General features: G+C 44.0%; 2 long non-coding RNA genes across 3 annotated transcripts; both read left to right on the top strand.

Annotated features, from left to right (window-relative positions):
- The first annotated feature begins 4,073 nt into the window (after window positions 1-4,073).
- Window positions 4,074-16,964, top strand: LOC143696594 (uncharacterized). The gene is made up of 5 exons (XR_013185992.1): window positions 4,074-4,190; window positions 9,256-9,324; window positions 10,187-10,302; window positions 10,514-11,723; window positions 13,564-16,964. It is a non-coding gene; the product is annotated as an uncharacterized LOC143696594 (long non-coding RNA).
- Window positions 16,965-21,508: 4,544 nt separating this feature from the next.
- Window positions 21,509-25,302, top strand: LOC143696624 (uncharacterized). Of its 2 annotated transcripts, XR_013186015.1 has the most exons (4): window positions 21,509-22,137; window positions 22,652-22,716; window positions 23,337-23,400; window positions 24,040-25,302. It is a non-coding gene; the product is annotated as an uncharacterized LOC143696624 (long non-coding RNA). The 2 variants fall into 2 exon arrangements; XR_013186014.1 differs by lacking the exon at window positions 22,652-22,716.
- Window positions 25,303-27,329: the final 2,027 nt, after the last annotated feature.

Below are 27,329 nucleotides of genomic sequence, written 5' to 3'. Positions count from 1 at the left end.
ATGCTGGCCAGGTGGGAGGGAAGCAGGCTGAGTGAGCAGCTGCTTCCATGTGGCTGCAGGGAGAGCTTCCTGTGGGCAAATGGAGCAGCTGCACATGGGGATGCTGCAGAGCTCTGCAGGATGAGCCCTGGTTCTAACAGAGATTGTTCTAGCAAGACGTAGTGTCTCTGAGGGCATCCTTTGGCACAGAGGCCTCTCTGGAATAATGATGGTTGCTCATGGACAAATGTGACATCATTAACACACCTTTTAATGGTTTTTTTTGTTCTATGTCCTTTGACCTTCTCAGCCTGAAGGAGCCTGGTGAGCAGAGTGTCACTGTGTGACCACTGAGCTGTCTGTGGAACAGCTGTGGTGTCCACACCTGCACCTCCACTGGAAATAGTCTGGGGACTTCTGCCTTTATGAAACTTAAAACCACACAGCTGGAAAAGGTTATCCTGTCATTTCTACTGAATTGGCTGCTGGGTTATTATTTTACTTTGCTTTTATTTAGTGCTTGGGTAATTCTGATCTGCCACCTCTTCAGCTGAGTTCTGCCCATTTTTGCCTTAATAGAAGATCAAGTCGAAGGAGTACTTCTAGAGATGATGCTGCACTAATTCTAATTTGTTTTAAGTTCACTCTTGTGTCAAACACTGTGTTGTCAGTAAGTTTTTTGATGTGGCATTAGAATAATAATTATTAGTCCTTAAATAAATATCAGTCTTTAAAATAGCAATAGTAGAGTAATAACAAAGATGATTCCTGCAGTCAAGGACTCACTTGCCCTTGGATACTGTATGACAGTGCCAGGACGTAGTGCCTCAGCGTTTGATTTCTGTGCAAGTGTGATTGTGGCGTTCCATTAATACTGGTTTGTGATAGAATCAACACAGCAGAGCTTGAAACAAACACTGAGAAAATGTGATTTTTGGCTACTTTGAAGGAACTGAATAATTTGGTTTGCCCCAAAGCTGAAGTAAGACCAGAAGTATTTCTCTATTTCCAGCCAGGGAAATGTTATAAAAAGCTGTCACCAAGTGTACAGTCTACCTGTCTTGTGTTATTCCATCTTGCAAGTGTAATCAAAACCCATCATCAGAAATGATCTTTTACTGATTTTACATGTAAGGAACAACTTGCTCCAGGTCAGTTATGGTCATTAGTAAATGTAACTAACTGGTGCTAATAGTTAGATTTTTATCAGCAATAAATGCCTTTGACTGTAGGAATATCTAGTTCTTTGGACTAGATATTGAAAGCCAGAAATTATCTCTCAAGTAATTTATTAGCACACTGTAAATTTCTAACCATACAGTGCCGATCTTATTTCTGGGAGTGCAATTGGAGTGATTTATAGGGCTGACAACACTAAGCTCAGCAAATGCATTAAGTGCTGCAACTTCCTTTTGAGGAAAAAAAAGGCTTTATGTTATCCAAGAGTCGTAAAACTTGTAATCATAAACCCATCTGTTGCTGTTAGCTAATCCGACTCATTGTTCCATGGATATTTTCAGGTAGCGTTTTAGTAAATTGCCTGTTTTATTGCTTTTGTAACTCAGTAACCATCTTTTCCTTGATGACTCACCAACAGGGTACATGAAAAGTCCCTTAAGAATATGTCAATCTTTGAAGTGAGAACATGTCCCCCTCTTTCACTGTGTAACTCCGTTTAGAAATTCAATTTCATTGTTAATGAACAGAATAAAAAGGAAAGCTCTTGAATGAGGACAAGAGTTATGGTCAAGGTCAAAATGAGTACTCAAAGCTGTCAGCAGCCCCAAGGGCATGAGATTTTCATCAACACTTCTGCTATTGCCAGTTCCCATGGAATTGCTTTGTATTTCCTGTCCCATGGTATTGCCCTGGCTTTCAGCTGTTGAACTTCTCCTGGAAAGCTGAATGCATCCAGCAGACAGTCAAATGAAGGGCTGAGCTAGGCCAAGTGTGCTACAGCAAGTGGCTCATTTCCTTTCTTAGAGAAAAGTGTTGGGACAATCCAATAGAAAATGGAGACCTGGCTGGTGAGCAGTGAGATAAACTACAAACAAAAGGTGCTGTGCTATAAACTATTCCCTTTCTTCTGTTATCTCTCCCATCTTCTTGCTTGTCCCCTCTCCTGTGACAGGGACAAAGATGGAAATGAAAGTCAAGTGCCAGCCTTTGACTGCTTTATTGAATGAAAGGGATTCTGAATGCTTGAGGTGAGGGAAGCCAGCAGGAGAATGAAGGGTGCCATGAAAAAACCAACAGTGCTTCTGTGTTCCTTCTGAAAGCCTTTACTTAATAATTCTAAGTTATTAGTGCAATTGTGTCCATATTAAAAACAAGTCATTTTATTGACATTTGATTAGCAAATCAGCTTTGTTAGGACTGGGAATAATTGTCCCAGGTTATTTATTTCAGTTTAGTAGTACAACAGCACACGTATCTGCAGTGTGTGTTCTCATTATTAAAGACTCCTTGTGCAAATATTTAAATACCTAAGAGTTGGGGACTTGACATTTATTAGAGTGTAGGCTTGGGGAGGGCTAAATAATGCTTTTTAATCTAACTTGACAGCATAAAAATGCAAGTTTTATTAATTCCATTATTGTACTGCCATAATGCAAAATTATAGAGGGATGCAACTTGGATTTATAATTGACTTCCACCTTGCAAGTCTTTAATGTATTATGGTTACATTTGCTGAAATACATGGAAAAAAAAGGGATCTTGAATCTTACTATGTTTTTTTCCCCTTGCCAATAAAGGGCAAACAGATCTGAGTTCATTTACATAGCAACATCCAAGTCTCTGTGCTTAGAAAGAGAGTTAGTGCTAAATGAGCCTGACAGGTGGATAGTCACAGAGATTCTTCATTCTGGAAAAACTCAGAGCAGAACCCCAGAAACTGAAATTCAGGGTAAAATGCTTCTGCATGTTTTCTGCTTTTCTGCTCCCAGACAGGGTAGTGGGCTGATGCAGAGTTCCTAAAGAATCTTCCATGCCCACATCAGAGATGCAGATAAAAACATGTCTGGGTATTTATGCTATTTTTTCCAGTTAAATTGAGAGACGGAGTTTTCTTAGCCTGCTGCTCTGTGGAAGAGCACCTATTGACAAATGACACTCTTTTAATGCTTTCTGACAATAACAGTGCTTCCTGCCAATTTCTGCTGCCAATAATAATGACTGTCTGCTACAGCAAACAACTAATGAATGTCTCTGAATGACCTTTTAGCAACTACTGTCAACATTAACTACTCTGCAGCTTTTCCACCTTCCCTGGAAATTGCTGGGGTTGCATCCAGAGTGTGTCAAGGTAACTGACAGAAGGACAGCTGGATCTGTGTGAGTTTGGATGGCATTGCCGCTGGTCTAGTTCTGCATCTTGTGATGAACACTCGAGGTAACAGTGACAGATGATCTCTAGGGATGGGGAAAGGTGCTTGCCTGTGTGCAAGTTTGTCACCTAAGGGACATAAAAACCACACAAGAGTTGTTCTGACCTGCGCAAGGAGTAGGGAATGAGCTTTAGAAGCCACTCGATCCCATGAAGGTCACGTTGTTCAGGTTCCTTAGAAACAACCACAAGCAGGCAGCTTCCTAGAAAACAGAAGGAAAAAATAAGCTACAGGAAGTGAAGCTGGAATTGGGAAGCTAAAGTTCCTGATGAATGACAGATTTCCTGTGGGATCAATTAGTCCTCAGTTAATTGTGTAAAGCAGTTGTGTGAAACATGGGTTCCTGTAAGAGAATTACTGCTTCTTGGTCATGGCAGTTTTTTGTCATCTGCGCAGTGTGACCCCTTCTGATTCCCAGGCAGCTCTATTTAGCTTCCAGCTCAAAATGCCAAATCAGTACAAATATTTGAGAGTAAGGAATAAGATCCCTTGGATTTGAAAGAACACCAACATCTCATCCTATTGCTTAGAGAGCTGCTCTCCTGAGGCCTATGTCAGAGGACCACTCTTTTAAAATCTCTGTATGTGTAACATGTATTTAAAAATAGGTGTGAAAAAGAGGTTGCATCAGGTAGCTTGGGCTGCTCTGAACATCGCTCTTGGAGGCTATTTTTCTTACAGAGCTGAGAAATTCTTGTGTTTTTTGTCAGAGAGAGGAAAACAGAGCTGGCCCGGTGGATGGAGAAGATGGGGATTAGAGTATCAGAATCAGAACTCATGGAACACCAGTTTGCCACCTTGCCACCAGCACCTCAGACTCAGGTTTGCATCCTGGCTTTTTATGGTCCAGCTTCACCAACTTTTTGCTCTGGATCGCACTTCCCATCCCCAGCACAGGGCCTCAGTAATTCACAAATATATCCTACATCTCACCTGTGACCCTCTGTAGGGAGCTGTGCAATATAACTGAATCCTTAGAGCACTGCTTGCTTCATGGAAGTTATTGAAACACTTGTGCCCTTGTAACATGAGGTAGCTGTTGGGCACAGCAATCTCATTCCTAAACACTGAAATTTAACAGCATTTTAGTAATTAAAAGGCAGTATTTTTGGTGCTTAATTTTAGCCTGGTGTTGCTATGGAAAATAAAGAGCTGTGCCTTCCCTCCTGCCCTGGTTCCTGAAGAGAAAATTGAAAGCCGTTGCTATTATTTCTCTCTGCAATATAAAGCAAGAAAATTCCCAAATAAAATGGCTTTTAGTGTTGTGGTACACAAAAGAAGAAAGCACACTGTAAATTAATTATTCTCCCTAGACTACATTATTATGAGATTGAGATAAGCTTTGACCTTTGCTGCATCCATTTGCATAATGCAGCACACAGCACCACGCCATTGTGGATTTTTCATCATTGCCTTGTGCTGCTACTGATAGTGCAATGTGTTCACTTCAAATACTGCATTGTGTGAATTTTAATTGCAAACATACTCTTCATGTTACATGTTGGACTAAAGTAGCGCTGAGTACAATTTATCTCTTAATACCCGCTGGCTTCTGGTATCTAAAAGACAACCAGGACTGGAACTGGATATTGAGAGCACAGGATATTGATCATTAGAAGGCCATAGAAATATTATGCTTAACTGGGGAAATTCCTGCAGAATAAGATGTTGGCCCTAATTTTCACTGATTGCACTAAAGAAGCTCTTTTTTTTTTTTTTTCTCCAAATCCAAAAGAGGAGCACAGTTATACTTTCAGGAATTAATCTCCTTGTTATGTACATGACTAACTTTGGAAGAGGTGGGTTAAATGATGAAGTTATTAATCAGCATGTGCAGACAAAATGAAAACAGTTAAGAAATATTCTTTATTAGTAGGATACCTTAGATACAGGTAGTAAAATGGTGTGCTGGGCTGGCTGCTTGGCAAATAACCAGAATGGACAGATGGTTTTTCATTATCTGTTATATGGAAATACTAGGTTTGTAACAGTGTGTTTTGTGTTGATGCTTATTCATCTGTGAGAGAGTCATTTTCAGGCTGCTTGTCCAGGAAACATTCTACATCTTCCTTTGCATCTGCAGAACAGCTGCTTTAGCTAGGATTGTCATTGTTCAATTTCTGCGAAGCTGCAGGCTGTCCTAATGTCTTCCCAAAGCCAAAGAAATGAGTATAAAATAGGGTTTTGGGGCTGGGATCCAGGGTTTACTGTCTATGAGCCTTCTTTGTTTTGCTGTGTAAAATCTTACTCCATGCTCACTCTATTCCTGCTAATATATGATGTCAACAATTAGCACAGAAAAAACAGTTTCTCTTGGTAACAGTTTACAAATGGTGGGGGATACGTTGAGTTTAGGTAGTCATGCAACCCGTATGTTTGCTGAAAAGGAACATTGTAAGCAATAAGGCTTACAATGGTATAAAATCTTAATAGCAAATAGTTAGTTACTCAGGTGGTTACTCTGGAGAAGGTGGTATAAAATCTTAATAGCAAATAGTTGGTTACTCAGGTGGTTACTCTGGATTGGTGGCTGGGGATTTCACATCTACAGGACATAAAAATTAGAAGTTGTAAATTACAGTGTCTGTTTCAAAGCCTCAGCATTGAAGTTGCACTAGGTAAGGTGCAGAGTTCAGGTCTTTCAGGTAATCAATATTTAATTTCTCATGTGCCAATAATGCTGGTATTTTTGTCCAATTCTGCCACCCCTTGCTGTTGACTTGCACTCCTTGCAGTAGCTATTGGGAGCATAAACCCATGTCACAAGCTTGGAGAGAAGCTGTGGAACAGTCCCATGGTTGCCTCATGTTTATGGTGTTTCCAGGGGCTGGAGCAAACTCAGGATGAATCTCTCTGAAGCGCACACAGGTATCCCGTGTGTGGGGCAATACCACTCCTTATACAGTATTTTTCACTTTGCAACTTCATCCTGGTGTTAATTCTGTGAGAGATACTGAAGATGAAGAGGAGTATTTTTCACGTGATCGTGCAGTAATGTGAATGTGTTTTGTTCAAAACATCCCTCAATACGAGTGCATTCTATTTGCTAAAAATGAGAAAAATGCCTGCAGCATGATCATTTCACTTTATCCTGTTCTTTTGGATAATTTCAACACAAGGTTATCCTGATGTAAAATTTTCTCTAATGTGGTGATTTTTCGGACAAAGATTTTTAAGTCACAAGAACACCCTAGTACCATTTTTGAAATGGTAAATAAGTGTAGATGATGAAATAATCGAGGTCAGAGTCAAGGGTTTTTTCCCATTTTGGGAAGGTTTAACCTCATTCCACCTGCAGACTGTGTGTTTCAGTGGATGTTGCTCTTGAGAAGCAACGGTCACGATTCTGACCTGAGCTTTTCTATCTGTTGGATAAAATTATCTCCTTTGTCTTGGCTCAGCAAGGAATTTTGATGTTTCTGTGAACCTTTCTCTTGTGTTCAGAGTTTCATTATTTCCATCTCTCCGTTCCAATGAGCACGTCCTTCCACCTCTTAACTTGGTCAAGGCTCAGCTTGTAAGCATGTGGAATGAAACATTCAATCATGCACACCCTACATCTTAGCATAAAAAGACCTTTTTCCTATGAAATATTTTGAAAATTCTTGGGAATAATTTTCAAAATTTGAAATAGAAGAAAGAGCCAGTAACACAATATCATTTAATCATTTAATAGGTTTATGTATTAGGGTTTGACTCTTAGCCAGAGATATTTTTCTTGGCAGCCTGGCAGCTCCACTGTGGAACTGTGTGCAGGTCAATTCCCTTGAGAAGGATGGGTAAATTGGCTCCTGGGAGATGGGCACTGCCTGGCCCCGATGCTGCAGCGTGCTTGGGGTCGGGCTGGCTGGCTGACTGTCTAATAATAGTGTGTAATAACATAATACTCTTTTTAATTGCTGATAAATAAGATTTTTCAAGTTAACTCTGTTTCATCAGTGACCTGCCTGACTTTAGCCTGAGCTTTCCAGTTCCTGCTTTTCTTATTTTCTCTCCTGTCCTTCTGAGAGGAAGTGATGGTGGCTGGAAGTGTGCGGCCAGGGGGGCCGGGGTACCACAGCACCCCTGCACACTCAGCCTTGGAGATCTGGTCAGGAATCTGCTGCTGGGTCTCAGCCTTCCAGTGCAGAGCCTGGCCATGCTGCCATCACTGTGCTACACCAGGGAGTTCTCATCTGTTGGGTCCAACTCAAAAGCAGCCTTCATTTTCAAGAGGAATTCTTTGTGGGTGATGCTGTGAGGAATGTGGTGTTTACACTCACCCCATACTGGCAGTAGAGTAGAACAACTCCTGACTGATTTGGCAAGGAAGACCTCGTTTTTTCTTCACTAAACCTAAAATTCTTCACTAAAGCAAAATTCACAGGCTGGTGATAGCTGTCTCTACAGTGGAAAATATTTATTGACTTTATTGACAATTTAATAGACTTTGTCAAGCTTTGTTGTTTAGTTTCTATTGATCCTGAGACACATGGGGCTGCTTTTGCTTCCTAAGGGATTAAACTGGCAAGCACTTAGAATCAGATTTGGGGAAGGTGGGTGCAGAAAACTTTCTACTTCACTTCTGAAAAGCAGAGTAATAATTAATATTTCAGATAGAAATGATAGCATTTAACAAAATATGTGAAGTTTTTATTATGTGGGGTTTTTTTAAAAATCCTGGATAAATGAAATGAGGCTTTTGGAGATAGCATGAGCTGGATTTTCTATTGAGTTTGGTAACCTCTGATTCTGCTCTCCTTTCTCTTTCTGGTGCAACTTGTAGCAAACTTATTAGGTCAAAGTATAATTTTGTAAGAATTATTTTTCATTTTGAGCCTTTCCCACTTGATGTTGGGGAGGGAGGGGAATGGAGAAAAAATAGCTCCTTTCACAAATAGAATTGGAATTTCATACTGCTGATCTGAGCCTTTCTAAGATTTCACTGAACACTGGGTCTGGTTGAAACTGAGGGGACTACTCATGACTGAGGTATGAAAATTACATTTCATTCCCTGGATTAGGAGTTTTCTCTTGCCCACAAGAAAGTTAAGGGGAAAGAAAGAGAAATGGGTTTAAAATTTCCTGTGCTGTTTTCAGTTTGCTCACCTTTCTGGAGATACCTTAGCAACTGTAGGACATCTGAAAAACTTTGAACTGTGTCTTTATGTTTGAGGCTCTGTTGGACATGGCTTTTGTTACGATGTTCTTGTGTCAGTACTTTGAACTTAGCCAAGCAATGTTGGTATCAGCAGTGACTCTGATTAAACCTATGCCTTTCTAATTAATAATGCATTCTTCATGAAACAAAGAATATATTTCCCCGTGTTTTTATAACCTGATGAGTCTAAGACTGAATGAAGTCAATGCCAAGCAGCTCTAAAGCAAAACACTGGGTTTTAATGTGTTTCAATGTAGGTTATGAACAAGGAAATAGACATTTATTCTTAAATTTCAGCTACCTTTAATTACTTACTCTATGCATATTCCAATTCAGATTGATGAATGTTGAACCAAAAGCAGACCTAAAAGAATTAATTTAAATTCTCCTAATTCAGAGGCAAACTGTTTCTATAGCTTTGTTTTGAGGGGTTTTTTGGTAAGGAAATGGCAAGTATTTATTTATCCAGCTCCCTCCACGTTTCCCACCATCATTATTCCCAGGGATCCCTGCAGGGATAAGTGGTCTCTGACCCTCACCAGGGTGAGCTGCAGGAGCCTTGCAGCCGTGCCTGTGATTTCTCACAGTGGCAGAACAACTGCAACAGCACAGAGACATTTTGCTAAAAGCTCCTACTGTTCCCAACAGGTTATTATACAGGCAGAATAAAATGCTTTCTTAAGGACCAACCACATTTTTTGTCTGCCTGAAAGGTCACATTTCTTTCGTTTTTTTTCTCTTGTTTAGGTGAGAGATAAACAAATGAAGATGAAACTCAGAAGAAATGTTGAAAATAGCAGCTGGCAGTACTTCTGCGTGAGTATCTCCATTTACACCTCACCTTGCTCTTAGAGACCTTTGAACTCTATTTAAAATGAATTTTGATAGGTGGTGGCTGCTGACTATCTGCATTTCTTCTTCCATTTGTTTTCTGTGCTTGTTTGGCACCACTGCTGAATGTCACCAATAAGGGAATTGATGAGGAAGAGATGAGGAACCAAAACCCATTCTTTTTTAATCCCTCTCTGTTATGCTGCCCATCCCAGGTTTTGTTGTTGTTTTTGGTTTTGGTTGTTTTTTCAACTTCATTCTGCACCCCGTTCTTACTTTTCTTCCTGTGTCCTCTCTGCTGCCCCTCCCTCTTTCTGCCTCTCTCCTGTGACTGCGGGGCTGGGGAGGAACTTCTGGGGGCTGCCCCCCATTCTTGCAGCAGAGTCCCTTTTGGGAGAGATGTACTCGTGGAAAGGGCTTGAATAAAGCACCACTCTGCTGTCCAGGGCAGTTTGATTCCTTCTGTGCCTTCTTTGGGGGTGAGGAAGTAAGGCTGAGCGAGAGGGGCTGGAGACTTGGGGCCTCTGATTTCATCTGGGGCACTGCAATGTCCCTAGGAGGGAGAGCCAGGCTGTAGCCATGACATTTTCTGACAAATCCTCTCCTTAGCATTTTTTCTCCTGAGAGGCCTCAGGAACAAAATGTAAACAATGATTATCTGCTGCTGTGGAATGCTGCAACAGGTGCATCTGTGATTGGTCTCATGTGGTTGTTTCTTATTAATGGCCAATCACATCCAGCTGGCTCGGACTCTCTGTCCGAGATACAAGCCTTTGTGAAATCATTCTTTCTTTTTCTATTCTTAGCCAGCCTTCTGATGAAATCCTTTCTTCTATTCTTTTAATAGAATATAGATCATAAAATAATAAATCGAGCCTTCTGAAACATGGAGTCAACTCCTCGTCTCTTCCCTCATCCTAAGACTCCTGTGAACACGGTCACACCAGGCTGATGGAGGAGCAGGTGAGTGGGGAATGAGGGGGGGTCATGCTGGGTTACCCTGCCCCAGAGGGACCAAAAGCTGCCAGAAAATTCACACGGAGGGGTGGGTGTAGAACACCAAAACCTGTCAAGTTTTTCGTTTTTATAGGTATGGGCAAAGAATTGGAATTGATCTCTAAAACCATTTGGAAAGAATAATTTGGAAATAATCTATCCATTCTATTGTGTACAGGAATGCAGGAAACTCTGACTAGAGATGCGTAGTCATTTTGAAACCAATGTTATAACGTTTTTACCTGGGAATGAACCAACCAAGTGCCCTTAAACCGCAGGAACAGCTGCTGGGGCTGAAGGGAATCACTCCAAAATCAATCTCCGGCAGCTTCGGTCTCCGTTCCCTGCCTGCCCCAAGGCGCGTCCAGCCCGGCCCGGGCAGGGGGGCGGTGCTGCCACCTTGTGGGCACAGAGCGGTGCTGTGCACAGAGGGGAGCGGTGAAGCACAGTGAGGAGTGCAGAGGAGCGCGACCGGGCTTGAGCGGCCGCCGTGCGGGGCGGTGGCTGGGAAGAACGAGAGCGGCGGGGCCGGTTTCGGCGGGCGGCGGAGGCGCGGAGGGGACAGAGCTCCCGTTTCAAGACGGCGAAGCGCCCGCGTACCAGGATCCTGCGTGAGCCGGGTCGGGCTCCAGCCGCACTCAAGATGGCGGCCGCGGCAGGACTCCGGCAGAGGCGTCGCCGCCGCTCCCTACCGCGGTTCGCGGGGCTCCGGTGCCGCTGACCCCGCCAACCGTTTTCTCCCGCCGGGAAAAGCAGCAGAAAGTGGCGCTGAGAGCGCGGGATCGGCGTCGGGACCGGGTTGAGGCAGCCAACAAGAGAAACGCCTGTGTGAGGAGCGGGGGATGCTTAAGGGTACCACAACAAAGATGGCGGCTCAGCCAGGAGTGGCTTCTGCCAGTACCAAAGATTGCGGAGAGGAAATCCAGGAGAAATGGCTGCTGGCATCCTGGGCTTGCCAGGCAGGTTTTGTACTTGATTGCAAGGCAGTTTTCCTGCCTCTGCAAGGGGTGAAAACTGGAAAGGGGGGACAAAAAAGGGTCACTTTTTACGCCACACCCAAGATGGCGGCTGAGGGCGGCACTCACTTGCCCTTCCAATGATGGCGGCAGTGTGCTCATGCGCCTTGGGTAAGGGGAAGAGAGGGCGGTACAGGAAATACCCCGCTCCGTCTGATGGGAAGAGTGCTTTCTCCTGGGTCTAGGCGGCATTGAGGTCGCAACGAGTTCCAAATTATCCTTGTGCCTCTCCTGTTGTGACTAAATCGGTGTTCCCTGAGTGTCTGCAGCTCCCTGCGTGTGGAGGGAAGAAGCCTGTGCTGGAGAATGGGAGGAAGGTCCCTGCTGGTTGCTGTGTCCTCGGTGGGCACAGAACTCTGGCCAGATGGCTTGGTGAGTATTGAAAGTGTGAAAAATGCGTATTTTGTGAGTGGCTTTTCGCAAATATTAAAATGAATATGATATGCGTTGTGTTAGAAAGTAATGCTGTATTAATTCTCTTCAATAGCGTGTTAAATATAGTTTTAGGTTATAACAAAATGTTAAAATAGAAACTCTGTTGTGTAGGAGACTTTTTTTAAAGAAAGGACTCGCAGCGAGATAGCAGCTACAGGACACCTAAATCTTTCAGAGAAAAAGAATTTATTGCTCTCTTATTAGAAGAAACTAACTTCTTCCTGCCTCGAAGGCGCCGTTAGGATTCAGAGGAAGAAGTTGATGATGTTGACAGAATCCTGTGTCTGCATGGAATTTATTCCTCATGTATGAGATGTATGAATATGCAACAGGCTGTTGTTTTTAAGGGTTAATCCTTTGTTAATGGGGGTCCTTTTTCGGGCTTATGCTGCCCAGAAAAAGGTACCCAGACTGTCTGTAACTCTTTGTCTCTATTGTCTCATATTGTCCTAATTTAATTTGTCCAAATTATTAGTACTCTGATTGTATTACTGTTTTTATAAGCATGTAATTACTGGTAGACTTTTAAAATTTTAAAAACAAGTGATTGGCGTTTTTCATAGGATCACTCCTGCTTCCTTTTCACTGAATTGTTGTAATGAGTCGTCAGCTTTTAGCCAGCCTCAGTTCCGTTTCTTTTTCATGAATCTTTTTGGTTGTTTCCATCCTGAACTTGCCAAACCCTTAATTTGCTAAATTAACCCTGAGAAGGTTCCACAAGCCAATGCTGAGGGGATTGGGGATTGGATAGTTAGGATCTTATGGCCTTTCAAGGGTTGGGTTCACCCCCTGATTTTGGTGCCAAGGGAAACTCCAAGTTAACACAGATCAAAATAGGAAACAGTTCCCTCATCAAAGTCAGCTTTCCAAACCTCTGTTCAGGATCCAAAAGAAATGGGAATGCCCTTGGCAAAAAAGGGCATTTTGAGACAAAGCAAGCTTAAAATGCCTGTAAGCAGGAAATCCAGGAGGAATGGCTGCTGGCATTCTGGGCTTGCCAGGCAGGTTTTGTCCTTGATTGCAAGGCAGTTTTCCTACCTCTGCATGGGGTGGCACCTGCATCCCACTGGAAAGGGGAGAGAAATAATTCCCCTCCTTCCCTGGCCCAGCCCTGGAGTGGGAGCAGCTTGCCCTTATCCTGGAGTTCTCCTGCTCCTGCCCAGCATCCCTCTAGTACCCTCATGTGCTTCCCAAGCTCTCAGCACTGATGGATCTAAACAAGGAGAACAATCCCTGTTCCTTCTCTTCTCCATCCTTGATGTTCCTGGGCCCTGCATCTCCCTGGTTATTCCCTGTCTGACTCCTCATCTCCATCCCACCTTCTCCCTGGTCACATCTGAGCCTGAGATGTGTTCAGCAGCAAATCCATTCCTTTAAAGGAAGCCCAGTGCAAAGAGCATCCAGCTGCAGGTAAGTCTTCCTGCATTTCATTTTTCTCTGGCCAGTTTTGGAGGGTTTCCCTCTGTGCTTTCCTGTGACCCAGATGTGTCCCTTCCTTTGTCCAGATCCAGTGCCAAAAGATTGAACAACTGCTGAGTGGGGTCTGGGGTGAGAATGGTTCTGCTAAAATGAGGGAAAGAATGCTAGAAGAAAAATGAGCTTCCTTTGAATGTCTGGAATAAAAGCACTGGGAAAGGGCACTTTTTAGTTCAATTTGGTGCCACCTCCCCTTTTTTTATGGCTCATACTCCATGGTGAGCAATCTAAGCCAAAAGATGAAATGCAGGAGGCTTTGATTCTGCAGTGAGCTTAACTTCCCTTTTCTCCTCTCTTTCAGGACAAGGAGAACCACTGAAGTTGTCCTGGCCTTGCCAAGGTGTTTGAGCTGCCAAACCCAAACTGGTCCTGATGATGGAGGACTTAAGAAATTACTCAATCCAGCTAAATGCTTGAAAAAGGGAGATGGTTTGGTTATAGAAATATTTCTGCCTGAGACTGGGAAGAGATTGGGAAAAGTTAAACCCCCCAATTCTGCATAACAGCACAAGGATTTTTTAATTCTTTGCCTTTTTTTCCCTTCCTTTGAATGGGTTTGTTTGTTTCCCCTTGGAGACTGCACACATAATAGGCAGATTTTTCAATTAAGCCATTTTTTCCCACTTTTAGTCTTCAATGGAGCCCAGGTGCCAATTGTTTGCTGCTTGGTTTCTGCCTTCCCTTTCCTGCCTACAGCTTAAGCCCTTTCTCTCCTTCCTGCTTTTTGGCCATCACTGGTCATGCAGATGATGCTGATGCAGATGGCTGATAAATAATTATCAAACAGCTTGGCAATGGTCTGTATCAGCTATCAGTGACATTAAAAAATGCAGTATATGGACCATCAAGCAATGAATTTAGCAACAGTTGGATAGTAACTAATCATCTTTCCTTTGAAGCCCTCTTCATAGCATATTTCCTTATAAAGGGAAAGCATTTGGTTTTTATTTTATAAAATACTACAAATCACCAGCAGCCAGCTTAAGCGAGCATGGCAGACTGACAAAGACATGGTAATGTTTTTTCTTTTAAATCCCTCACAAGCCCATCCCCTACTGGGGAGGCAGCTCAGCGAGTTTCAGCCCACAGCTGCCATCCTGTGCTCATGGAGAGCAACCTCTCCAGCTGTCCCAGCCTCAGGAAAGCACAGAAGAGGGCTTTACACAGATCAGGGATTAAGCTAGACCCAGGTTGGGCTCAGCTCAGTCACCATGGCGCTGTCAGAGGCCTTAAACCCTTTTTCTATCGGATTGATTGATGGTGGTTGTGGTGCAGCCACTGTGTTGCTGTCAATGTGCTCCCCTGCAGCCTAGCCTGACATGGTGAGCAGGGGCTTGGGGTTCTGTCCCATGTGTTAAACATCAAACCAGAAGATAAAACAACAGCTAAAAGCCCTGCCCTGCCATGTGCCTCACTCTGCACCACTGCTATGAGAGGAGGGTGAAAGACCCAGTCAGTTTTAGCTCTGTAAAGCAGCTGCAGAGCAGTGATGAGTGCCTGAATCACATCCCCTGCATCCATCAGGGGAGTGAGGGCAGGGAAAAGGGCAGAGAAAGGGAAATAAAAAACCAACAGAGCCACCAAGACTGGAGGATGTGAGGATGAATCCAAAACTATGCTCTCCAAGAACTGAAAGAACACATTTCTTAAAACAAGACATCCAAACTGGAATGAGGGACTTGCACTCTTTCCAGATCTTCCCAGCACCATAACCCATTTAAAAAAAAAAAAAAAAGCCATCTGTGGAAATGGGATGCTCCTTTAAGCCTGGCAGAGACTTTCTCCAGCACCGCAAACCACCCTTCCTGTTGCTCTTCCTTTACCACTCAGGGCTGAGCCATGGAGACATGCTTCTTTAGTGTGTGTGTGTGTGTGTATTTCAGGTTTTTTTTAAACCAAGAAAAAAAATCAATATCATATTTTAAAAAGAACCCCCAAAACTTTGGGGAACCTGGGCATAAATGTCAAACAAAACACAAAGAAAGACTGAGCTACTAATGGATCTTAGAGCAGCAGTGGTGGGGTGGGAGGCAAGAAATCTAGCAGACAAATTTAACACCATTGAGGAGGGTTTATGCACAGTGTTTTCATTGCAAGCAGCATTTAGAAGTGATTTATCATATCCCAGCACCCTCCTTCCCTGTCAAAGTGATAGGCAGAACCAGCAGAGCAGCTCTGAACACACTGTTCACTACCAGGCACCACCAACAAATCCAGAACAGCTCCACCCTTGGCCAACCCTGTCCCCTTGGGCCTTCTGAGAAGCTGGGATTTAGGAAAAGGCCTTGCAGGGGAACAGTGTTTCAAATGTCAAAGGCTTTAAAAATCTACAAGGCTATGAAAGAACATTTCAGGGTTTTTTTCAGCTAATTCTTTAGGAATTTACTTGGAATAAGCTTCTTCCCCAAGAGGGATTTCAATTCTACACATGGACAAAGAGGAGAAAACATGAATGCAGTGTTGAGACAGCTGCGTGCTGAGAGCAGTGGTTTTAAGGTAAGGCCCTTGTATATCCGGGAGGGTGAAACCTCTGTGTTCAACCCTCTGGGATCATCACCTGGGCTTCCTGTGCTTCTCAAGCTCTCAAAGTAAAATTGACCTAGCAAACTCATCTTTGTCTCAAACCTAATCCCTGCATCATCCTTCAGGTGTGTTTCCTCACAATGAAATTGGAGTAGAAAATGCTTTAGGAGATGCTTTGCAGCCCCTTCTTCCCCAAAGGCCCAATCTGCTTTAATTTTTAGGAATGCTCTTCAAGCACAAGGTTTGGATGCGGCCAGTGAGACTCACATTTCAGAAGGACCATCAATGGTCTGATAAAGACACAGCACTTTGAAGCAGGCTGCTGGGACTGAGGAGGATATTTGAAAGCTGTTGACATGCAGTTCTAGCAGAAGTGCAAAATGAAATGTAATGTAGTAGAAGTGGAAAATGAAATGCTGTTAGACAAGGCTGCTGCCCAAATTGGCTCTGCCTGGATCCACCTGGCCTGCAGCACAGCCTTCTCCCTTTCTCCTCACTGCCTTCTGCTCAGCACCGACCCAAACCTGGGCTATTTCAATTCCTGTCAGACACAGAGCAGCTGATGGGCAGCAAATGCAGCCTTCCCAAAGTGGCTGCCCATGGCCCGGCCTGCAGGGCAGAGCTCAGGGAGGAGGTGGCAGCTTCCTCGGTGGCTTTTCATGTCCTCTCTCTGCCATGCAGACACTGGCATGCATGGCACGGCTCTGTTTTGGCAGCCGGTCCCTTGGCAGGGCTGGGTGAGCGCAGGGTGAGTACAGGGTGAGCTCTCTGCTCCTTGCTGTGACACCTGGGCTGGCAGGGATGACACAGTGACCTCGGCCGGCCCATGCTGCCTGTGCCATCACCTGGCACTGACGTGTTTGATGAAAATCCTTTTGCTGGGATTTTTCTCCTGAGAAGCCTCAGAACAGAAATGGAACCAATAACGATCTGCTGGCTGTGGAGTGTGGGCTGGAGATGGTTTAGCAACAGGGGCATCTTGGATTGGTCTCCTGTGCAGTGTTTCTACTTGATGACCAATCATGGTCCAGCTGTGTCGGGGCTGTGAGCAGTCCCAGGTTTTTATTATTCATTCCTTTCCAGCTTTCTGATGTCTCCTTGCTCTTTTAGTATAGTTCTACTATCTCATTTTCTTTTAATATAATAGAGATCATAAAATAATATTTCAGCCTTCTGAAAGGTGGAGTCAAGATTCTCGTCTCTTCCCTCGTCCTGGGGACCCTCAAACACCGCCACAATCAGCGGCCGAGCGGGTTTGTGTGAGCCTCCCAGTAACCCTCGGCCGGTCCCGAGTCGGCAGACACCGGGGGGCAGCCCTGACACGGCCGAGAGCGGGGAGACACTGTCTGTGCCCCGAGGGTGCTGAGGGCACCTGGGCTGGGGGGAGACACTGTCTGTGCCCCGAGGGTGCTGAGGGCACCTGGCCTGGGGGCAGACACTGTCTGTGCCCCGAGGGTGCTGAGGGCACCTGGGCTGGGGGGAGACACTCTCTGTGTGTGCCCCGAGGGTGCTGAGGGCACCTGGGCTGGGGGGAGACACTCTCTGTGCCCTGAGGGTGCTGAGGGTACCTGGGCTGGGCCCCTGTGTAGCACAAGAGACACCAGAGACAGCGGTAGAAGATAAAGGGCTGACTCTTAGCAGGGGTTAATCCAAGGTTTTATTAGGAGTCCCAAAGGAGCTCCTGCACCTCAGGGGCCTCCTGCCACGAGCCCCAGGGAGATGTGCCAAGGTCACATTTAAAGGGAGGTGGAAACCCAAAGTAGATAACATTTTACCAACCAATAAGTGACCCTAAGGGATGGATGCTGGGGCATAGACATTTAGGACAGCGTATGGGGCAAGGCTTGGGGGGCTGACCCCTGGCCTCTGGCTGATCACTGGACGACTTGGACCGAAACTTCTGCATGGAGGGGATGGGAGGCTGAGTGATTGACAGAGAGCCAGGGTCGGGGTTTGGGGATGATCTCATCCCGGGAGAGGGATAACACAGGGAGAAGGAGGGGGGTACAGTTTGGGATAAACCATTTGGGAAAAATATGGGGATACAAAACAAAATGACTTCAAAGTATTATAAAGTATAAAAATGCACTACAGCAGGTTTGGGCAGCACCAAATAAAATTTAATAAAATGCTTTAAAAATAAAAAAATTAAAAATAAAAATTAAATAAAATTTAAAAAAAAACAAAATTAATTTAAAATAAATTAAAAACAAAGTAAAAACTGTAAAGGGCTGTAAGAGTTCCATAAAAGGTAGTGCTGTATTGCAAGACCCTCAAACACCACCACAATCACCAGCTTGAGTTGGTCTGGGCAGCACTAAATTAAAAAAAAATAAAAACCTTTAAAAATAGAAAAATTAAAAATAAAAAATAAAATTAAAAAATTAAATAAAACTTTAAAAATAGAAAAATTAAAAATAAAAATTTAATAAAAAATAAAATAAAAAAATAAAAGCTTTAAAAATAGAAAAATTGAAAATAAAAATTAAAAATAAAATTAGAAAAATAAAATAAGCTTTAAAAATAGAAAAATAAAAAATAATAAAAAATAAAAGCTCTAAAAATAAAAAAATTAAAAATAAAAAATAAAAATAAAAAAATGCTTTAAAAATAGAAAAAACTTAAATAAAAAATAAAATTAAAAAAATAAAAAGCTTTAGAAATAGAAAAATTAAAAATAGAAATTAAATAAAAAATAAAAAATAAAAAGCTTTAGAAATAGAAAAATTAAAAATAAGAAGTAAATAAAAAATAAAATTTAAAAAATAAAATAAAAATGCTTTAAAAATAAAAATTAAAATTAAATAAAATTTTAAAAACAAAATTTATTTAAAATAAATGAAAAACAAAATGAAACCTGTAAAGTGCTGTAAGAGTTCCATAAAAGGTAGTGCCGTAATGCAAGACCCTCAAACACTACCACAATCACCAGCTTGAGTTGGTCTGGGAAGCACTAAATTAAAAAAAAAAACCTACAAAAATAGAAAAATTAAAAATAAAAATTTAATAAAAAATAAAATATAAACTAAATGCTTTATAAATAGAAAAATTAAAAATAAAAAGTAAATAAAAAATAAAATTAGAAAAATAAAATAAAAGCTTTAAAAATAGAAAAATAAAAAATAAAATTAAAAAATAAAATTAAAGCTCTAAAAATAGAAAAATTAAAAATAAAAATTAAATTAAAAATAAATAAATGCTTTAAAAATAGAAAAATTAAAAATTAAATAAAAATAAAATTTAAAAAATTAAATAAAAAGCTTAGAAACAGAAAAATTAAAAATAATAAGTAAATAACTAGAATTAGAAAAATAAAATAAAAGCTTTAAAAATAGAAAAATAGAAAAATAATAAGTAAATAAAATTTAAAAACTAAAATAAAAAGCTTTAAAATTAGAAAAATTAAAAATAAACATTAAGTAAAAAATAAAATTTAACAAATAAAATAAATTAAAAATAAATGAAAAACCAAATAAAAACCGTAAAGTGCTGTAAAGTACCATAAAAGTTCCATAAAGGGTAATGCCGTAATGCACGACTGTCATAAAACTGCCGTAAAGCGCGACTGTCGCAAAAGGCGCCGTAAATCGCGACTGTCGCAAACGGCGCCGTAAAGCGCGACTGTCGCAAAAGGTGCCGTAAAGCGCGACTGTCGCAAAAGCTGTCGCAAAACGTACCGTAAAGAACGACTGTCGTAAAAGGTGTCGTAAAGCGCGACTGTCGCAAAAGGCGCCGTAAAGCGCGACTGTCGCAAAAGGCGCCGTAAAGCGCGACTGTCGCAAAAGGTGCCGTAAATCGCGACTGTCGCAAAACGTGCCGTAAATCGCGACTGTCGCAAAAGGCGCCGTAAAGCGCGACTGTCGCAAAAGGCGCCGTAAAGCGCGACTGTCGCAAAACGTGCCGTAAAGCGCGACTGTCGCAAAAGCCGCCGTAAAGCGCGACTGTCGCAAAAGGTGTCGTAAAGCGCAAATGCCGTAAAACTGCCGTAAGGCGCGACTGCCATAAAATTGTGCCGTACAGGCTGGCGGCGCCCTGGCCGACACGGGGTGCCGTACAAGATGGCAGCGCTGTGGCCGTCGCAGAATGCCGTACAAGATGGCGACGGCCGCCCGAGTGGGCGTGTCTGGGGCGGGGCGCCGTGTCGACTTGCTGACGTCATTCGGCGGCACTCTGCCTGCAGTTCGCCGATGTAGACGGCAGGGGGCGCTGTGCCTGCAGTTCGCCGGTGAAGACGGCAGGGGGCGCTGTGCCTGCAGTGCGCCAAATCAGACAGCAGGGGGCGCTGTGTCTGCAGTGCGCCCATGCAGACGGCAGGGGGCGCTGTGCCTGTAGTGAGCCAAAGCAGACGGCAGGGGGTGCTGTATAAATAGAGTATAAAGTATAAACTATATAGAAGAAGAAATAAAAGCTCTATGTCACCTGCAGCTGTAGAAAATTTCAGGCTCCCATGGAGGAAATAGTTTTCCTAAAATCATTACCCTTTGGGGGTTTTTTGCACTCCCCGGTAGCCTGAACGTTTCTACTGCTGCTTTTTCATTTTAAAACTAGAATGGAAAGCCAAGATTAGAAATTCAGGGAAAGAAAGAGAGAAAGAATTAAAGAGAGAAAGAAAGAAAGAAAGAAAGAAAGAAAGAAAGAAAGAAAGAAAGAAAGAAAGAAAGAAAGAAAGAAAGAAAGAAAGAAAGAAAGAAAGAAAGAAAGAAAGAAAGAAAGAAAGAAAGAAAGAGAGAGAAAGAAAGAAAGAGAGAGAGAAAGAAATAGAGAGAGAGAGAAAGAGCGAGAGAAAGAAAGAGAGAGAGAGAGAGAGCGAGAGAAAGAAAGAGAGACACAAAGAGAGCGAGAGAAAGAGCGAGAGAAAGAAAGAGAGACAGAAAGAGAGCGAGAGAAAGAGAGAGAGAGAAAGAAAGAGAGAGAGAGAAAGAAATAGAGAGACAGAAAGAGTGAGACTAAGAAAGAAAGAGAGGGAGAGAGAAAGAAATAGAGAGACAGACAGAAAGAGAGCGAGAGAAAGAAAGAGAGAAAGAAAGAGAGAGACAGAGAGAGAGCGAGAGAAAGAAAGAAAGAGAGAAAGAAAGAGAGAGACAGAAAGAGAGCGAGAGAAAGAAAGAAAGAGAGAGAAATAGAGACAGAAAGAGAGTGAGACTAAGAAAGAAAGAGAGAAAGAAAGAGAGAGACAGAGAGAGAGCGAGAGAAAGAAAGAAAGAGAGAAAGAAAGAGAGAGACAGAAAGAGAGCGAGAGAAAGAAAGAAAGAGAGAGAGAAATAAAGAGAGACAGAAAGAGACAGAAAGAGAGCGAGAGAAAGAGAGAGAGACAGAAAGAGAGAGAGAGAGAAAGAAAGAGAGAGAGACAGAAAGAGAGAGCAAAAGAAAAGGGAAAAGGAAAGGAAGAAAAAAAAAAAAGAAGGAAGAGAAAGGAAGAAAAAAAATGAAAAAGGAAAAGGGTGAGAGTGAAAAAGAAAGAGCCAAAGTGGAAAAGGGGGTGAAAAACAGAGTGAAAAAAAGAAAAAAGAGTTGGAGTGGAAAAGAAAGGACATTCGGGAGGGGCGGAGCTGCCTAAGGTGCTTCCGCGCCCAGGAGCGAAGGAGCCGTTTGATCCCCTGGCGGGAGCGCAGCTCCCGGTGGCGGAGAACGGAGCGGTGGCTGTCAGTCCGAGACTCCAACTCCCGGCAGGCCCTGCGGCCGTAAAGCGCGGCGTCTGACGCAACGGCCGACGCGCCATATGAATGGCTGGCGGGCCGAGGCGGCCGCGCGCCGGGGGAGCGGGCAGCTCCCGGCGCCTGTGCCACGCGGGACGGAGCCGCGGCAGCGACGCTGGAGGGGCGAAGCCTCCGTCCGGCCGCCCGCACGGAGCCGAGCGGCGCGGAAGGGGCGTCCGCCCGGTGCCTCGGCCTCGCTCAGCGGTCCCGGTGGCGGGGGCTGAGCTCGGGCGGGGCGCGCTGCCGCCCGCCGATGGCGGAGCGCCAGGCGGTGCTTTGCTGCCGCGGGCCGGGAGCTGCAGGAGCCGCCCCGGGCGAGCGGCGCCGGGCGCTGCCGCGGTCACTGTGCGGCGGCTGCCCTCGGGCTGGCGGAGGCGCGGGAGCCGCCGAGCTGCAGCCGTCTCCCTCGGGCCGCTGCCGCTGCTGCGGGCGGGGGCGGACGAGCGGCTGCGGAGGCGGCTCCGCGGCGGGCTCAGCCTTGCGAGCAGAGAGCGCTCGACATCGCTGGCATGACACGGCTGCTGAGTGCCTCAGTGCTCGTGGCTCTTCCTTCCACGCAAACAGATGGAGCGGCATCGCTGAGCAGTAAAACACAGCGATGGCCCGGAGAATGGCGAGCGCAAGGAGCGCCGGGCAGGATCCTTCTGATGGCACAGGTGCGATCGGCAAACTCAGCCCCTTGTGCCCCTGCCCTCCCGACCCCCAGGGGAAATGCTCTCCAGCCTCGAGCTGCTGAGAGACAAAACGTGTGATTTGACACTAGGGTCCGGAAAAGGTTTCCGTTTAGATTAGCAAATGCCTCCATTGTTCTCGGTTACATCCTAGGATCGGTTTTAGGCAGTGACTTTCTACCGCTTGTCGGATTTTCTTGTGCAATGGTAAGAAAATAGGCAGGTCTGATACTGGTTTCGCTTTTTTTCTACTTCACGTTCCATGAGCTGCTTTTATCCAAGCAATTGTTTTAAAGTTCTACTGTAGGCGTTTCTGGTTCACTTTTTTTTCTTTGCAGCACCCGTGACTTTTTTTTTTCCTCTAAATCGGCAGTAAATATAGCTGAGTAAAATTACCTTGGTTTTCTTCCTTCTTAACTGTTTTTATTGATAATCTTATTTGAATATGCAGAACACGTGGGTATGTCCTGTAATATATCCTAGCTTTTCTTGTTTACAGGGTACTCAGAAAATATTTTTCCCTTCGAGTCCCACTGAAACATTCTCCGTGCAATCTCCGTTAAGGTCTGTGTTTAGAAATAAGCCACCATCAGCTGAGATATTTGCCTGTGTACCTTTTCCTGTAATTCAGAGCTTGCGTTCTGTGGTTTTTATGATAAACCTATCACACATGTAAAAATGATTTTGCAAGTCTTAACCGTTGAAGGCAGCAAGAAGTGGTTTTAAAGCCTGTTCTTGAGCAGTCAAAGGGGAAAAGTGTGAATTTGATGCTGAACTTGTCCTTTTTCATTTGACTTGCCTTGAATTATTTAGGAAGAGGGAGAACTAGAAAAAAGAGAGAAATAGAATTGGTTCTTGAGCCCTCCTAAAATGCTCCCCGTGATTCTGTGTGGAGCCCAAGTGAAGGGTGATGGAACAGAGCCCTGTGCTTTAGAAGGAAATCAATTTCAACCTGATCTCCACCCTGAGTCTCCCTAATTTCTGTTTTTAAAATGCAAACTCAGTTTAGGAAGTGTTGGGAGTTAGTATTTTGGGGAAGAAATGGCAGTTGCACAAACCGTTCCATTTCCCAGAGGCTCTGGGAAGGATTCATTTTGTAAGCGCTGTAACTGCCATCGGTTGGGGGTTCGGGGTTGGAATGTGCACTTGCCCTCCTATAAAGCACTCGTTCATTTGCATTTCAGTGCCAGGAGTCTGGAGAAACTGGAGAAGAGCCCAAGAGACATTTTACATCCTGAGATACAAAAGGTAGGAAGTGACTTTTCTTTGTTTGGTTCTTTTTCTTTATGATTTCCTGGAAATAGAAGTAATTAAGTATAGATCCTACTGGTTTGTTTCTTCCAGTTGCTAATAATAAGAATAATAATAATCTAATACTACTTAAACTGTCTCTTTATCCATTGAACTGGCCATTTCAAATCCAAACTTGTAAACACCAATAAAACCATCATCCTTGTAGAATCTTTAATAGGAGGGGGCTAAAGATGCTGTTTTTGTTGACAGGATTTATTGGTTCTTGAAGGGCAAGAGGTGAGTACAAGCCTGACTACTTCTTGCTCACAGACCCGTCCGGTGAATACAGCTTTGTATTTTGATGGGCTTTTGATGACTTCTAAATCAATTGCTCGTTACAGTAAAAAGAAGTCCTGTTTTTTTGAACATGACAGCAAAAATAACTTGAAGCACCAACTAAATAATAATAGATCACCAATTTAAGTTAATGATTTTATGCTATACTATCAAAGTTTAAAGGTAAATCATTATGTATTAGGAGATGGTATAAAATGTATGTTCTAATGCGTAGGATGTATGCAAAGATTAGAGGAAACAAATTTTTATGTCTTCTGTTTGACTGTTTACCAAATAACATTTGGTTTTATTTCCCAGGGATTGGTGAATTTTAAATTTGGAGTCCTCTATGCTAAGGATGGTCAGCTTACAGGTGATGAAATGTTCAGTCATGGTGAGGTTTTCACCTTCTCCTTAATTGTTTTGCTCATCTGAAAAAAAAAAAAAAAAAAGGCAAGTTAAAAAAGGTATGTTTATTATTTGTTACCCTGTTCTGATCGTTTCCTCAGTATTTGCTGGAGCTCTGCTTACCCAAGCTTTGGGTAAAACAAGCTTTGGGTTCCTTCTGTCCCACTGGGTGTTGCCCAGTTTGGTTGCATCTGGTGAAATTCACCCTGAGCCCTTACAGAACCAGCTCAAACCACGTGAGAGCCATTCGCAGCTCTCTCAGGACACCCGGAGGAGGATGGGTGACGTTTCTGAGCATCTGGCAAGTGCACTTCTATCAAAACTCGGCCTGTGACATTGCTGGGGAAAACCCTTCTGTATCCTGAAGGGTTCCTCAAACTCTGTTGAGGATCCAGTTAGCAGTTGCTCACCTGGATGGTTCCAGCTCCTCAAGTTAACACTTGTACTCTTGCCCTGTAGTTTAGATCTATTGTAGTTTTGGTATTTTGCAAGATTTTACGTCTTTGGACAATAACGTGCATTTCACTCTTTGGAACCTCTCGGATCGTGCTTTGGTGCAGCACCACCTAATGGGACACTTGGCTGCTGTGCTGAAGGGCTTGGTTACTGGAATTGTAAATCCCGGAGAGTTTGTCAGTCTTCTGTCCCCAGGGAGGTGTCACGCTTTGTTCACCGTTGCTCTGTTTGTCGGGTGCTGCTTCTCGTCGGAGGTATTAACTTCAAACTGCCCTGTTCTTTTTTTAACTTTTTTTCCTGGTTCTCTCCGTAGGGCAGGGAAGGACTCTCGTATCCCGGTCGTCAGACTCAGCGCTGCCCGAGAAGATACAGAGACTGTAAAAATCATAAGGAGCAACTAGGACTGCAGAGGAAACAAACTGGAGAGAACAAAAGGTGATATTGTTCTCCTTCCCCTGGATTAGAAACATCCACTGCGCTTTGATGCCGGTGGCTGCCAGGGGCTCGTTAGGTCTCTTGAGGCAGGTGTAGGTGTTCACTTGTAGGTTCTATTTTTTGGCAAAGGACCACGAGAGAAGTTTATTTATAGATCCAAATAAACATTCATCTTATCTGAACATAACCTGTCATCCCCTTTCTGACATTAAGGACTCCTGTATAAATACTTGGGGAGGTTTTCTCTGTCATTTCTGAATGGTTCCATTTTGCCGGCTACTTGAACAAATCTGAGGGGGTTTAATTGCATACAGCTTCCTTGAAATTCTGTTGGTCTCTGCTTGGAACCCTTCTTGTACTGCTTAATGAAAGACTTCGGATGGTGTTTTCTTGCCTGTTTGTGGTTAAGGTCGTGCTCTGATGCATTTACAGAAGCCATGGCAGGAGAGAGTCAGCTGCTGGAGAAGAGGAGACAGTATTATCCCTGTGCAGCACGGAACTGTGCTGCTGCTGTGTCATCAGCTGTGTCTGCACTGAAAGTAGCCACCTTCACTTGTAGGTAGCTCCTTGGTGCTTTAGGACACGCTGAGGGATTTATTCCTTTTGGGATCCACGATGAGAATTCCCAAGAGAGGTAGTAGTAATAAGGTATGAGACTGGAAAAAAGCCTGTGTCCTTGGAATGTTGTTGTTGTCGTCAAAAGTTAATTTTTCCTTCTTTCTTAGCCAGTAGTCAGCTTTTTGCTTTATTTTTTGTGGTATCAGTATTTGATTGTTTAAAAAATTGCTTCAAAAGAACTGCAGTGGCTGGCCACCAGGACCTTGTTCAGATTTGCCTATTTGCTTGTAGCTAAAACCTTTCCATATTGTTTATCATTCTATTGAAGAAACTGCTGCCCAGTCAACTAAGAACTGAACATCTATCCGTCTAGGACATGGGGAGAGGATTTAGGTCATGTCTTTGTTTCCAGAAAAAAGTTCCAGTGTAGTTTCTAACTAGAGGAAAAGGGGGGGGTGAAGACTCGGGGCTCTGATGCCGTTGGGGGCACCTCGAGGTGCCCAGGAGAGGGAGCCCCACTGCGGTGCAGGAGCAGGTATGTTATCACGTACTAGAGAGCAAATTATAAATAGAAATATGAAAATTATAAATATAAAAATATTTTTTAAGTCGTTAAATAAAGCGTGTTTCTTTTACTTGTCAATAGGCAGGGTTTTGATGATAAAAATTATAAATACAAAGAATATGAAGGTAGAAATCTAAGTCTAGAAATATATCATAAATACATACAGATAACGTTTAAAACTAGAAGAAAAAATCAGTTGCAGCAGTAGATACGATACATAATATAAATAATAATTTAAATACATGTCTAGAATTTTATAGATATTATAGATAATTATTAATAGATTGCATCAAAAGAAACTATAAATATAAATGTGAATATAATTATACAAAGTATAAAAATATTTCGATATCGTTTAAAAGAAGGTGTTTTCTTGTATTTATTTGGTTAGAGATGGGGTTTTTCTTTGGATTAATAGAAGTATTCTAGAAATATAAATCTAACTGTAGAGAGATCCAATCGATAGAGGAGGATATTTCTAAAACCACAACCGAACGCCGCCGCCTTCGGGGGAATCGCACGAGCTCGGCCGAAGCAAGGCGAGAGCGGCCGACCCTGACGGCCTCGAGCGAACCGAGGCGAGGCTTCCGAGGCTGCCTGAAGCGAAGCGAGCCGAGCTCAGGCGAAGCGAGCCTGCTGCTCTCGTGCGCGCTGCTTAGCGCCAGTGCGCTCCCAGCCTAATGAGCTCCTGCCCGAGCCCGCGCTCCCGGTCGTGTCCGCGCCGTGGCCGGGCCGCCCGCGGGACGCGGCAGCGGGAGAGCCCCGAGCCGGGCGAGCTGAACGGGAGGCGGCGGCGCTTGCCCGCCCGCCGTCGGGGAGCCGAGGCGAGGCGAGCGGAGCCGAGGCGCGCCGAAGGCACAGAGCGGCTGGGAGTTGGGCCGAAGCGAGGCGAGCTCGGCCGAAGAGGCGAATGCAGGCGCCAAGAGCCGAGTTGAGGCGCCAAGAGCCGACTGGAGCCGAGCGTCTCCGGAGCGAGCCGAGCTCCGCCGAGCGCCGCAGCATCCCGGGCAGGGCGAGGCGCCGGGCCGGGCTCGGGGTGCAGCCGGGGCTCTGGGGGGCTTCCCCGCCTGTCCCTCTCTCTAGCCCTCCTTCCTTCTCCCCGTATTCGCCTTCTCTCGCTCCCTTTCCCCCATTCCCTCTCCCCCCACAAACCCGGCTCCTTCCTGTCCTGTCCCTACCCCGCTAC

The sequence above is a fragment of the Agelaius phoeniceus genome, chromosome W (assembly GCF_051311805.1).
Source record: "Agelaius phoeniceus isolate bAgePho1 chromosome W, bAgePho1.hap1, whole genome shotgun sequence".
NCBI lineage: Eukaryota > Metazoa > Chordata > Aves > Passeriformes > Icteridae > Agelaius > Agelaius phoeniceus.
This window is presented reverse-complemented; position numbering and strand designations above follow the sequence as displayed.